This window comes from Podarcis vaucheri (genome assembly GCF_965113315.1).
Source record: "Podarcis vaucheri genome assembly, chromosome: 1".
Taxonomy (NCBI): domain Eukaryota; kingdom Metazoa; phylum Chordata; class Lepidosauria; order Squamata; family Lacertidae; genus Podarcis; species Podarcis vaucheri.
Window position 1 is genome coordinate 22876937 of NC_138759.1, and position 13713 is coordinate 22890649.

A 13713-nucleotide genomic window follows, 5' to 3' on the forward strand; every position below is an offset into this window, starting at 1 on the left:
TTCGTGTGCATGCACACTTCTTCAGATACCAGTAGCACCTTAAAGACCAACTAAGTTAGTTCTTGGTATGAGCTTTCGTGTGCATGCACACTTCTTCAGATACCCACAGTTGGAGGCAGTCATGCTTTTGATATCAGCTGCTGGAAGCCATGGGAGGGGAGGATGCTCTTGTGATCGGGTCCTCCTTGCCTTTTTCCTGCACGCATCATCCTGGTGACTGTGAGACGAGGATGCTGAACTAGATGGCCTTATGGGACAGGTTAGGGGGGTGGAATTTCAGTAGGAAAATAATGCCTGCAGAAAGGGTTGGAGCTCTTCCCCCACAGTGGCAGAGGTTAGTACAATTTTTAAAAGAAACAGGCGATCCAATTACAAAGTCCCTGTAATCTCTTTTTAAATTTTTTATTATGATTATAAATTCATTAAGGTGCACGGAGGAACCCAAGGAGAAGGGAAAAGAAGAAAGGCCATCACCTCACATTGACAATACGTTTAAACATAAATGCACCCATTGTAGCTTATAGAAAGACAGCCGTTTATGTCACCCAAATGTCCAAACAAATTGGTGCTTGTAGAAAGGATGCTCAAATGTAGCAAGGTCTTCAGACCATTGCATAATAGATGGCGCTTATTTATCCTTCCATGCTCTATCAGTCTCTTAGTGACCATTAGGCACATAAGATCCAGTCTCATTGTCCCCATACAACAGAAATATAATTCAAAAGTATGCGAATTGCTCTGTAATCTCAGCTAGAGTGGCCAATAAGCATTTGCATGAAATCAATGGTGTTTGAAAGTCCTTAACTCAGGCTGAATCTTGCCTGGTTTTGCATGTTTCGCAATAGCCTCACAAGAAGATCAAACCTCTCCATTCTTAAGGAAATCAGCCCTGAGTACTCACTGGAAGGACAGATCCTGAAGCTGAGGCTCCAATACTTTGGCTACCTCATGAGAAGAGAAGACTCCCTGGAAAATACCCTGATGTTGGGAAAGATTGAGGGCACAAGGAGAAGGGGATGACAGGGGACGAGATGGTTGGACAGTGTTCTCGAAGCTACCAGCATGAGTTTGATTTGATCTTGGAATGTCCCACTTTTCCTTAGGATGTCCCTATTTTCATTGGAGAAATGTTGGAAGGTATGGGGTTATCCCTTTTGAATTCTGGTGCTGGAGGAGACTCTTGAGAGTCCCATGGACTGCAAGAAGATCAAACCTATCCATTCTGAGGGAAATCAGCCCTGAGTGCTCACTGGAAGGACAGATCCTGAAGCTGAGGCTCCAATCCTTTGGCCACCTCATGAGAAGAGAAGACTCCCTGGAAAATACCCTGATGTTGGGAAAGATGGAGGGCACAAGGAGAAGGGGACGACAGGGGACGAGATGGTTGGACAGTGTTCTCGAAGCTACCAGCATGAGTTTGACCAAATTGCAGGAGGCAGTGGAAGACAGGAGGGCCTGGCGTGCTCTGGTCCATGGGGTCACAAAGAGTCGGACATGACCAAACGTCTAGACAACAACAACAACATTGGGCCAAATGCATGAACTTCAGTTGTGCTAAATTGTTTATAAAAATAATTATTTATAGCGGAATTTCCAGACAGATTAACCCAAGTTCACTTCCAGCAGTGTTTCCCGTCTCACATGCATCTCATTCACTTGACTCTCTGCTTATTAAATGTGATTTTCTCAGTAGAAACCATTTTCCCCACTCAACTGGACATTTTGACTCGGCGGGCATGAAAAATGGGGCCTCCCATTCTCAATGCTAGCTTTCCATCTCTGTCCCACACACTAGCATGCGCCGTGTGTCATAATGAAAGGCAGAGCTTTATCAGTTCCCCTGAGGGAAGATACACCACATTGTTTTGAAGCTTATAGTCCACAGACTATCCACAGAGCTAGATTGATGGCCTTATGTATCCTACCCTGTGTATTCTTGATAACCAGATTTAAGGAAATCAATCTCACAAATATGATACAAATAATGGCCACCAGAGGCTGAAGGAAGCACACAATTAAATTAGGCTCAAAAGGATGAATCTTGTGGTGGTTATGGGTTGCAGTAGCAGCTCTTACACAGTTTGTGTACCTACTGTGGGCCTGAAAGCAGTTCACACTGGTTCAACAGCAGTGTAGTGGTCTGGGGTCAGGGGGCGGGGGGGCGGGAGTGTCAAGGATTCATTACTGTTTCTGCAACAGGGTCACCGTCTCCGGGCTCCCACAGCTGCCCAATCAGCTCTATAGCCGCTGCATGCTCCAAAGCTAAGCATTTAGGAACAATGAAAGCACAAGGTGCTTCAGTTTAAAGAGAATGGTGCATGAGCTCTCTTACATGCTATTGAACTTCAGGGAAAACACAAAATTCAGTCCAAAAGGTGGTATTGGCACACTCCGAATCCTTTTGCCTCTGCATGCGCACAGAAAATAGCAGATATAGTTAAAAGCAACACACGGAGATTGCAATGCCTTCCTAATTATTTTTGTTGTATAAGGCTATTGTATAATCTTAGAAGCAGTGCAGCTTAAGAGGCATGGATGTGGCTCTCCTGAAGGGACTCTGCACTTCTGAATTTGCCATTGCACTACTGAGGTTCACACATCCATATTCCTGACTTGATCACTGCACCTGCCTGTGTGTCATAGAAGCTCGAAGAGCGATGTGAATACGGCAGGCAATGCAAGGAAACCCACCAGTGTAGAATGGAGCCCATTTCGACAACATTTTGCTGAAGGTCCCCTCAAGTATGAAGCTATCCCATCTCTTAATTTCACAACAGATTCGACACGAGCAAAATTACTTCTTCACACAGCACATAATTAAACTATGGAATTGGTTCTGATAGCAACCAGTGATGGCCATCAACTTGGAAGACTTTAAAAAGGGATTCAGCCAAGGCGTAGTGGACAAGGCTGTTAATGGCTATTAGATAGCTATTTTCTACTTCCGCTGTCAAGGCAATACTCCTCTGAAAATTGGTTTCTGGAGAACAAAAGTAGGAAGAGCATGCTAAAGTTCTGCTTATGGGCTTCGCACAGCCATCTTTTTAGCAAGAAGAAGAAGAAGAAGAAGAAGAAGAAGAAGAAGAAGAAGAAGAGTAGTAGTAGTAGTAGTAGTAGTAGTTTGGATTTGATATCCCGCTTTATCACTACCCGAAGGAATCTCAAAGTGGCTAACATTCTCCTTTCCCTTCCTCCCCCACAACAAACACTCTGTGAGGTGAGTGAGGCTGAGAGACTTCAGAGAAGTGTGACTAGCCCAAGGTCATCCAGCAGCTGCATGTGAAGGAGCGGGGAAGCGAACCCGGTTCCCCAGATTATGAGTCCACCACTCTTAACCACTACACCACACTGGCTCTGAACTATGAGAACAGGATCATAGAGTGATAGAATTATAGAATTGTAGAGTTGGAAGGTATCTCAAGGGTCATTTAGTCCAACCCCTTGCAATGCAGGAATCTCAGCTACAGCATCCATGGCAGATTGGCACCCAACCTCTGCTTAAAAAACTCCAAGGAAGGAGAGTCCACCGCCTCTCGTGGGAGTCTGTTCCACTGCCAAACAGCTCTTGCTGTCAGAAAGTTTTTTTCCCCGAAAGTTTAGTCGGATTCTCCTTTCTTGTAACTTGAAGCCACTGGTTCGAGTCCTGCCTTCCAGAGTGGGAGAAAACAAGCTTGTTCCCTCTTCCATGTCACAGCCCTTGAGATATTTGAAGGTGGCTATGGTATCTTTGTCAGTATTTTCATCCCTCCCATTGCAAGGATCACCTGATCCTATTGTTTACTTTCATATTGTGAGAAAGGAAGGGGAGGAAGCCACTCTTCGAGACTTCCGTCATTGGTACTGTTGTACTTTTTCTTTGATCTGTCTTGCAAAGAGACAGGATGTCTGTATGAGAGCTGCTCCTCTCGTACATGTTTGTTATGTTCTTTTATTTGACTAATTGGTAGAAATAAATTAGGTATGCTGCAAAACCTCCATAGCTTTGCTTCTGTTTACTCCGCTGAGTTTGGGTGCTCACATGAGCAGATGTGAGTCCACAGCACCAGGACCTGCTCCTCAGGAATGCTGCGTTGGTGTTCCTATGTTCCTGTGACTGGAGGGTTGGTGAATGTGCTCCGGTTGCCCAGCCCATGCAGGCGCTGAAGAGGCGGGCTAATGGGCGTACCAAAAATCTTGTCTCGGTTTCCTCTTTTCCAGGCTAAACATACCTAGTTCCTTCAGCCATTCCTTGTCAAGCTTGGTTTCCAGACCCCTGATCATCTTGGTTGCCTTCCTCTTAACACAAATGTTGTTGGTCCTCAGTTCTCTTCATCCCTAGCCCATGAGATATTCAAAGATGGCTACCTCAGTCACTCAGGATACTGGAGAAGACGCCTGGACCAGATGACCCTCATGGTCCCTTCTAACTCTTCAATTGTATAAATCTATGGCTAGATGGACCTTTGGCCTCATCCAGAAGCCCTCTCCTTATGTTATCTGTTCTTAACAGAGCCAGTGTGGTGTAGTGGTTAAGAGCGGTAGTCTCGTAATCTGGGAAACCGGGTTCGTGTCTCCGCTCCTCCACATGCAGCTGCTGGGTGACCTTGGGCCAGTCACACTTCTTTGAAGTCTCTCAGCCCCACTCACCTCACAGAGTGTTTGTTGTGGGGGAGGAAGGGAAAGGAGATTGTTAGCCACTTTGAGACTCCTTAAAGGGAGTGAAAGGCGGGATATCAAATCCAAACTCCTCTTCTTCTTCTCATTCAAACACACCACCTGATACCTTCCACCCTGGCTCACCACACTCTCTTATCAAGGCAATACCTCTGGCCCAGAAGAATCAAGAACTAAACATCTGGACTTTGGTATGAAGAGCAGTAGACACACACACACACACACACACACACACACACACACACACTGACTCTCCCCAGAAATGAGAAAACAAGTATAAGGTTCTGAAACATTGAATGCAATTATATTATTTCCACCACCACCACCTCATCTCTTTACAAGCTAATGCTGCCCCTACCTTGCGCCTCACAGCAGGTTTTTAAAATTAACACAGCAGGATGATTTCACGGGAGAGAGAGAAAGAAAGTGCATCACAAAACAAAACAGCGAATCCAAGCAAGATCACTCGAGGACAGTACGTCTAGTGCTGCCTGCCTCATGTAAATTCCATTATTTACAAGGCCCGGCGAGTGATTGATTCTAAGGGAAAGCAAGATCCCGTGGATAAAGCGTTGTTATTACATAAGTGCTGATAAACTGACGCCTTCAACCCGTCTGGGGAAGGGCGCTTCTGTTGTTTGTGTAATAAAAAGATTTGGAGGGCAAAGAGTCAGGGTAAGACTCTTAAGCTGAAGACAAAAAGGGCTGCCATTGAAGGACTGTAAGAATGTGGAAATCCCCAACAGGCAGTAAAGAATCCTTTACTGAAAGGAAAATTCCCTGGGGAGATCCAAACCAGGCGCATTCTCCATGTGACGGCCATCACCCAGTCACTGACTCAGCAAAACACAGCTGCTTGCCTCCTTTGAGGGTGGCGGGGAGAGAGACAGCAGAACACAAGTTATTCATCTTATTCCCCGTCATCTTCACTGGCTTAAGCTAGGTCCACACAGCAAGCAAAGGAAATGCTAGAATGCTGAAACGAACTTCTTCACCCTTTCAGACGCTCTGTGTTTGGTGCAGTCCATCCTGCCACCTAGAATTCAACCTCGTCAGTGGTATTCCCTATGCGTTCCCTTGAAATGGTGCCATCCATTCTATCATTTCAGCATTTTCATTCTAGCAGAAACAAGTTTAGGGGATCCAATAACGTGGTTCTGCTTTCAACGCTTACAATGTTCATCAATGCCAAATCTTTGAAAAATATTTATTGACAGGTGCCACATAATGCCTGTTCCACATAAGGAAGTTTATAATGTTTGATGCTTCACTGTGGTTGATGTTTTAATTTGTTGGGAGCTGCCCAGAGTGGCTGGGGCAACTGAGATGATTAGGAAATTGAGGAGATTTTAATCTGTTTAATCTGTTTCAGTATTTTAACTGTTGTAGGCCTTAAAGCATGGTAGTGAATATTTCTTGATTTTGCTGTTCTATCTTTTGTGAATCTCTCTGAGGTTTGTTTGTTTTTATTACAATCCAGGGGTGTGTAAATTTTATGAAATAAACAAATGTTTAGATTGCGATTATACCTCTCCTTGCCCAAGCCTAGGCGTTTGCTGGAGGCTTCCCATTCCAAATTGGTGGCTCTGACAATCTTCACCCAAAAGGCTTTCTGGGAGAAGATATATAATGAAATGAAAAGGGTATTTAAATATACCTTCTTGAAGAAACCAGAGGCCTTTCTCCTGGGCATGGTCGGCCAATTGGTGTCAAAGAAGGATAGAACTTTCTTTATGTATGCCACAACAGCAGCAAGAATACTCATCACAGAGTATTGGAAGACACAAGATTTACTCACCCTGGAAGAATGGCAGATGAAGGTGATGGAATACATGGAATTGGCAGAAATGACTGGCAGAATCTGTGATCAGGGAGAAGAGGCGGTAGAAGAAGAATGGAAAAAAATTAAAGACTACTTGCAGAAATAATGTAAAATTAATGAATGTTAAAGGTATGTAGGATTGAAAACAAGCGGTATTGGTAAAAAGATTAACAAGAATATGTAAATATGGATTGATAATGGTGGGAAATATATATTTATAATAGCTTAAGATGCTGAGCAAGGACAAATGATAGAGGGTAAGGACTTGCTGAATTAAATATCTGAACTGGAATACAAAAAGGGAGGTGTGAGGAGGTCAGGAAACTAGTAAATGAAGTATAAGATATGAAAATATTGATTTTTTTTCTTTTTTTCTTTTTGTTAACTGCTTTCTATTTTGCATTTTTCATGTGTTTTGTTTTTGTATCTTTGTAGTTCTTTTCTTTTTTATTAGGGTTATTCTTTGTTCCTTTTTATGCTTAAACTTTGAAACTTTTTATTGTCTGTAAAATTTCAATAAATATTTTTTTTTAAAAAAAGACAATCTTCACCCAAGCAGTCTTTCCATCCTACTGCAGCCCACTTTTAGCAGACATATCATTGAGTTTGACCCCCCCCTCAAGAAGCAGCAAGGAGGAAGAGGAAGGAGAGGGAAGAAGCAGGGGTGACAGTATATTGAGGGAAGAGGAAAGGCACCATTGAGACAACAGATTTGTGAGAATGAGCCCTTGGCAGCTGTCCAACAATAGCCTGGCTACAGACATTCTTGCTTGCCTGGGCCACCCCATTTTTAGGTGCGAGATCTGTGTGTGCGTGTGTGTGTGTATGTGTGTGTGTGTGTGTGCACCATCCACATACCCACTGGAAATTTCTGTAAGTGTTACCAAACCCAAGGCTGGATCTAGAACATGGGTAGACAAACGAAGGCTCGGGGGCCAGATCCAGCCCAATCACCTTCAAAATCCGGCCCGTGAATGGTCCGTGAATCATTGCGTTTTTACATGAGTAGAATGTGTCCTTTTATTTTAAAAGCATCTCTGGGTTATTTGAGGGGCATAGGAATTCGTTCTTTTTTTTCCCTTCAAAATATAGTCATCGTCCCCCAAGGTCTGAGGGACAGTGGACTGGCCCCGTGCTGAAAAAGTTTGAGGACCCCTGATCTAGACACATTTATTTTAAAAAAATCAGGGAAATGCACTGTACAATGGTACCTTGGGTTACATACACTTCAAGTTACATACACTTCAGGTTACAGACTCCACTAACCCAGAAATAGTACCTCGGGTTAAGATGCTTCAGGATGAGAACAGAATTTGCGCAGTGGTGGTGCGGCAGCAGCGGGAGGCCCCATTAGCTAAAGTGGTGCTTCAGGTTAAGAACAGTTTCAGGTTAAGAACGGACCTCCAGAATGAATTAAGTACATAACCAGAGGTACCACTATAAAGCTCATAATGCAAAATCACATTGCTAAAAGATCAAACTCTACAGCGCCATCTGGTGTCACAGTGTTATAACACATTTATAACACTTCTTTGTTTTTTGTATTTTTACTAATGTAGCTGAGTCCCAAGTTTCTATCCTTTCATATCACTGAATGGTTAGTGACTGAAACGTCAGCTTATGTTCCGAAGCTTTTGCATGCTTTCCATTAAAACCTTCCTAAATTAATGACTTCCTAAAATTATCCCTTATCCTCTTCAAGTACCTTACCAAGCCAGATAGCATCCTGCATTGTGTTTGTCTCTCGGATTTGGGCAACAAAGTTAAAGATGCTCCAGGGAACTAAAAAATACATATCCGTCCTGGGAGATTTAATTGCTCCATTGACAACCATATTTTAACCTTGAGGGGGGAGGAAGTACTTTCCATTTTACCCACTGCTGCTCCTTCCGATCAGAATCTCTTCCCTCAACATGAGGGCTTTTAACAAAAACCCATTCTTTTCTGCCACAGGACATTCTGCCACTGTCTTTCCCAATGAATCTAATCAACCTGCTGCAGGGAGCTAAATTGTTACAAATGTGAGGCTGATTGAAATTAGCGCATCTTAACTCTTGATCCCAGTGTGAGAAAATGTGGCTTTGCATACTTAAATACCAGGCAATCTCAATAAGTCAAAGGGAAGGGGGGGGGGATAGCCTGAAGATGAGAGAGGAGTTACGCTGATCGTGTTGGAGGGATTAATAAAATACTTAGTAAATCAAAGTAGTGGGGGAAACTTTGTGTGCGAGCAAGCGGGGAGCGATTCTATTTTTAGCAGCCGTGCTCCTTAGATATGAAATAGTTATAGAGATTGTGTTCATATCTCATTGCAGAGGATGTTCAGAAGCGAGATTCAAAAGGAGATTTCAAACTGTTGAAGATGTTTGGGAGTCTATATGAACTTCATAACCACAGCTAGTGGTATAGCAGAGCAATGATGCCATCTTCTAGAACTATATTGGCCAACATCATCATCATCATCATCATCATTATTATTATTATTATTATTATTATTATTTATATACCATCCTGTACCTGCAGCTCACAGAACAAAATAAAAATATAAAACCACAAAATACATAATCAGAATAAAAACAACAACCCGATAACAACACCCCCAAAAAAAACACATTTTAAAAGGGCATAGACTGTCAATCAAATCAGCCAAAGGCCTGGTTAAAAAGGAATGTCTTTGCCTGGTGCCTAAAGGCGTATAATGAAGGCGCCAGCAAACTTCCCCAGGGAGAGCATTCCACAGATGGGGAGCCACTGCAGAAAAGGCCCATTCTCATGTTGTTGTTGTTTATTAAATTTATTAATAGGGGATGGGAGTTCTGAGGGCAAGTCTGATCTGGTTCCTCATCCTTTTTTTAAGTAGGCTAGACAGTAACTGGTCCAAGGTCAGCAGTGATGATATGGGGTGATGGTGGATGGTAGGAGAGGGGGGAGCTGCCAAAAATTGGATGTGGATCTTCCAATAAGTTGACTTAAGGAAGTTCATGGAGATAGAGTTCCTCTTCCCTCCTTCACCTTTGTGCAGCCCATCCCACATTATTTAGGAAGACTCCCATATCATCTACAGGTTCCCCAGTACTACATACAAACACACACATTTCTCTCTTTTCTTAAATTGATGTCCCACAACTTCCTCCAGAGGAGCCCAGGGCAGAATGCGCATCAATAGTAGAAAAACAAGATAATTAAAATGTCTAAAAACAACCTTCTGGAAACAGTTGAAAGCAACCTTCTAAAAACAGTTATAAACTCCTAAAAAAATATTTCTGAATACCATTTGCTGGAAACTGGGAGAGGGGAGAATGTTCTTGTGTTCTGCTTCTGCTTATGGGTCTCCCCACAGACATTTGGTTGGCAACTGTGAGAACAGGATGCTGGGCAAAATTGGCCAATCAGTCGGATATTCTTATGTTCATATACAGGGTTCCTAGGGACAGAACTTTCAGCCAACAAATGGAAGGGATAGGACCAGAGAGGGAGGGATTTAGGCCAGATCCTAAGCTCAGTCACGTAACCAGGCAACCTGTCATGGAATTTTATTTTAAAGGCTTGTTTTCCCTCTGCCAGATTTAGGGAGAGCAGCAGCAGCAGCAGCCCCACTGCTGAAAAGGGTTTGGATCTGGTGCAACTTTAAGCCAGCTCAATTTACACCCCCTTGCAAGCAAGCAAGCAATAGACTATACAAAAGCCTTGAAAAAGGGTCATCTTGCATTCTCAGAGGACGCATTTGCAGCAATACTTTAATCGTCAACGTGTGTCCCAAAATCCAGGGTCCTTCTTCCAAGCATGTTGGAATCAGAGCAGTAATACTTCTGACGTCCCAATAATAATCTAACTGACCTATAGCCAGGAAAGCTTTTAAAAAGAAAATAGTTGTAAGAAGGCTTGCACGCCTTCTCTCAGGCTACTTCTATGTATGCTGGAAGGTTATTCCATTCCCAGCACAAAGTATATGAGCTTGATGTACTGTTCATATTTATATAAACTTGCAAATCAAGTTTAAATCATGAATCCTAATCGATGAAAGAGACAACAAGAAAACATTCTTGGGTTAGGGGGAAATACCTCCGGGAAGGTGAACAGAGTTTCCATCAGTAATTTGCCAGGCAGTGGTCATGCTTCAAAAACTTAAGTCTTCCTAATTTCATTTAGAATGGGGAGACGAGAAAAACAATATAGGATTTTGCTTCTGTTTTGACAGGCGCATCCATCTCAAACCTGCCGTTAAAGGCAGAAACTACTATACCCTCCTTCCAAAATATTTAATGGTGCAAAACAGAAAAGCATTGCAAGAGAGGGAACTGACTCAGCAGTTCTGTCCTATATTTTGTCTTCCGAGAAGCAGATGACTTGAAGCTTCCCTGCTGCCTAACGAAGTGTTGATTGTATTAAAAACCTAATGTTGTGTGTGTTGTTGTTGGGGTTTTTTGGTACTTCAGGCTTGATTACGCTCTGATTCTTACCTATAACAAGCAGTCCCGCAGTAGCTGAAATTGCCATTGTTCCTTAAAAAAGCCAAGGGAGTCCACTTCATGGTGGGCAGGAAAGGGGAGGCGGTAATGTTGCCTCTGTGCAATCAGAGCTGAAGTTATTTGCTGCTGCCTCTGAATGTCAGAGGAGGAAAGGGAAAAGACTAGAGAAAGAGAAGTACAAAGGGGGTTTGAAGCTCTACAGGTCGCTTAGAGGGGCAGGGACTCTGAGCAGCTACAACATAAATACAGATAGCTTAATATATTTAGAGTTATTTATCTGCTACGGATGCGGGTGGCGCTGTGGGTTAAACCACAGAGCCTATGACTTGCCGATCAGAAGGTCGGTGGTTCGAATCCCCGCGACAGGGTGAGCTCTGTTGCTCAGTCCCTGCTCCTGCCAACCTAGCAGTTCGAAAGCACGTCAAAGTGCAAGTAGATAAATAGGTACCGCTCTGGCGGGAAGGTAACCAGCATTTCCGTGCGCTGTTCTGGTTCGCCAGAAGTGGCTTAGTCATGCTGGCCACATGACCTGGAAGCTGTACACCGGCTCCCTCAGCCAATAAAGCAAGATGAGCGCCGCAACCCCAGAGTCGGCCATGACTGGACCTAATGGTCAGGGGTCCCTTTATCTTTACCTTAGGAGCTGTGTCTCCACTTGCCAACCTCACGCACCACCCCACTCCTTATCCAATGCCATACCTAGACTTTGTAAAACCCCATAGACCCCATGGGTGGGGAAACTTTTTTGGCTCCAACCAAGCAGGCCAACTTTGACAGATGGGTGGGACAACGCACCTGTCAACCACAAGGTGACATTATGACAGTGCATGAACTACAAGTAGGTGGTCCTGGGAACCAAGCCTGATGAGGAATGGTTGGAGGAGCTGGGTATGTTTAGCCTGAGGAAGAGGAGACTGAGAGGAGATATGATAGCCATCTTCAAATATCTCAAGGGCTGTCACATAGAAGATGGAGCAAGCTGGTTTTCTCCTGCTCTGGGAGAGTAGGACTTCAATCAATGGCTTCAAGTTACAAGAAAGGAGATTCCAGCTAAACATCAGGAAGAGCTTTCCCACAGTAAGAGCTGTTGGGCAGTGGAACAGACTTCATTGGGAGGTGGTGGAAGGATCCTTGGAGGTGTTTAAGCCGAGGTTGGATGCCCATCGGTCATGGATGCTTAAGTTGAGATTCCTGCATTGCAGGGGTTGGACCAGATGACGCTTAGGGTCCTGTCAAAATCATTTGTGGGGTTAACATGCAGGGTTCCTGTTTGCTTCCCACAGTAGTGGTGGCAATAGAGGCATCCCCCTGCTTTCAACCTCTTTCAACCTGCATGCAAGGGGCATGCAGAAAAGGACTTTGCAATACAGTGGTACCTCGGGTTACAGACACTTCAGGTTACAGACTCCGCTAACCCGGAAATAGTACCTTGGGTTAAGAACTTTGTTTCAGGATGAGAACAGAAATCATGTGGCGGTGGCACGGCGGCAGCGGGAGGCCCCATTAGCTAAAGTGGTACCTCAAGCTAAAAACAGTTTCAGGTTAAGAACAGATCTCCAGAACGAATTAAATTCTTAACCCAAGGTACCACTGTACAGTGGTGCCCCGCAGGACGAATGCCTCGCAAGATGGAAAACTCGCTAGACGAAAGAGTTTTCCGTTTTGGAGGTGCTTCGCAAAACGAATTTCCTATGGGCTTGCTTCGCAAGACGAAAATGTCTTGCGAGTTCCTACTGGTTTTTTCCCCTCCCCCCTTTTTCTAAGCCGCTAAGCCGCTTATCAGCTGATCTGATCAGCAGATAAGCCGCTAAAAGCCGCTAATAGCGCTAATAGCGCTAATCCGTCAATGGGCTTGCTTCGCAAGACGAAAAAACCACTAGACAAAGAGAATCACAGAACAGATTCTTTTCGTCTTGCGAGGCACCACTGTACTCACAAGCACTACTTGTTTAAACTTTCAATGTTGAGATGAAAAGGAGAAGGAGGTACACTCACAATGGGCTCCTTGGCACCTCCAAGGTTGGAGAAGAAGAATGGGGAGGCTTTGAAAGCTTTTTGTGATTCCCTCCACAGCCTGACATCTGGGGTGCAAAGAAGAAAGGCGGAGGATGACAAAGGGCTTTCAAAGTCTCTCTGCGCAGCTAAGTTCCCTCATGCATGTCAGAGGTGGAAAGGAGCTCTGCAGAATGGTTTCGAAGAGCAGTCGGGGAGGAAGAAACGGAAAGTGTCCATCCCTCTTTGAGCAAGGGGCACTCCTAAGACCTTCCCTTTCCCACTTCAGCCAAATGGGGCGAAAAATCAGCCCAACAGGAGGAGGAACACAGGATCGAGGGCAGAAGAAGATCTTCTGCTGAAAATCACGGTCTTAATTAACCACAGTAGCAGAAGCACCAGGATCCCAAGCTTGTCAGGGAGGAGCAAAGTGGTAAGCAGCACTAAGTATTAGTGCTGTCAAGCCCAGGCCCTGGATACTTGGAGCTGGGGCCCCAGGGCTGACCGATAGAGAAGCTAGTTCAGCTGCAGGGCTGCTGCATTCTGCTCTGGCTGTCCCTCTGTGGCTCACCTGGGCTGCCTATTCACCACCTTTTGTTGTGCTGCAGTTTGCAGCTCCACCTATCTGTAGACAAGCAAACTGCAGTGTAACGACACCCTTATATTTTTATTATATGCGCAATATATTTTGGGAAGTTAAGGACAAGAAGGGCCTGCTGGATTAGGCCAGTGGCCCATCTAGGCCAGCATCCTGTTCCCACAGTGGCCAACCAGATG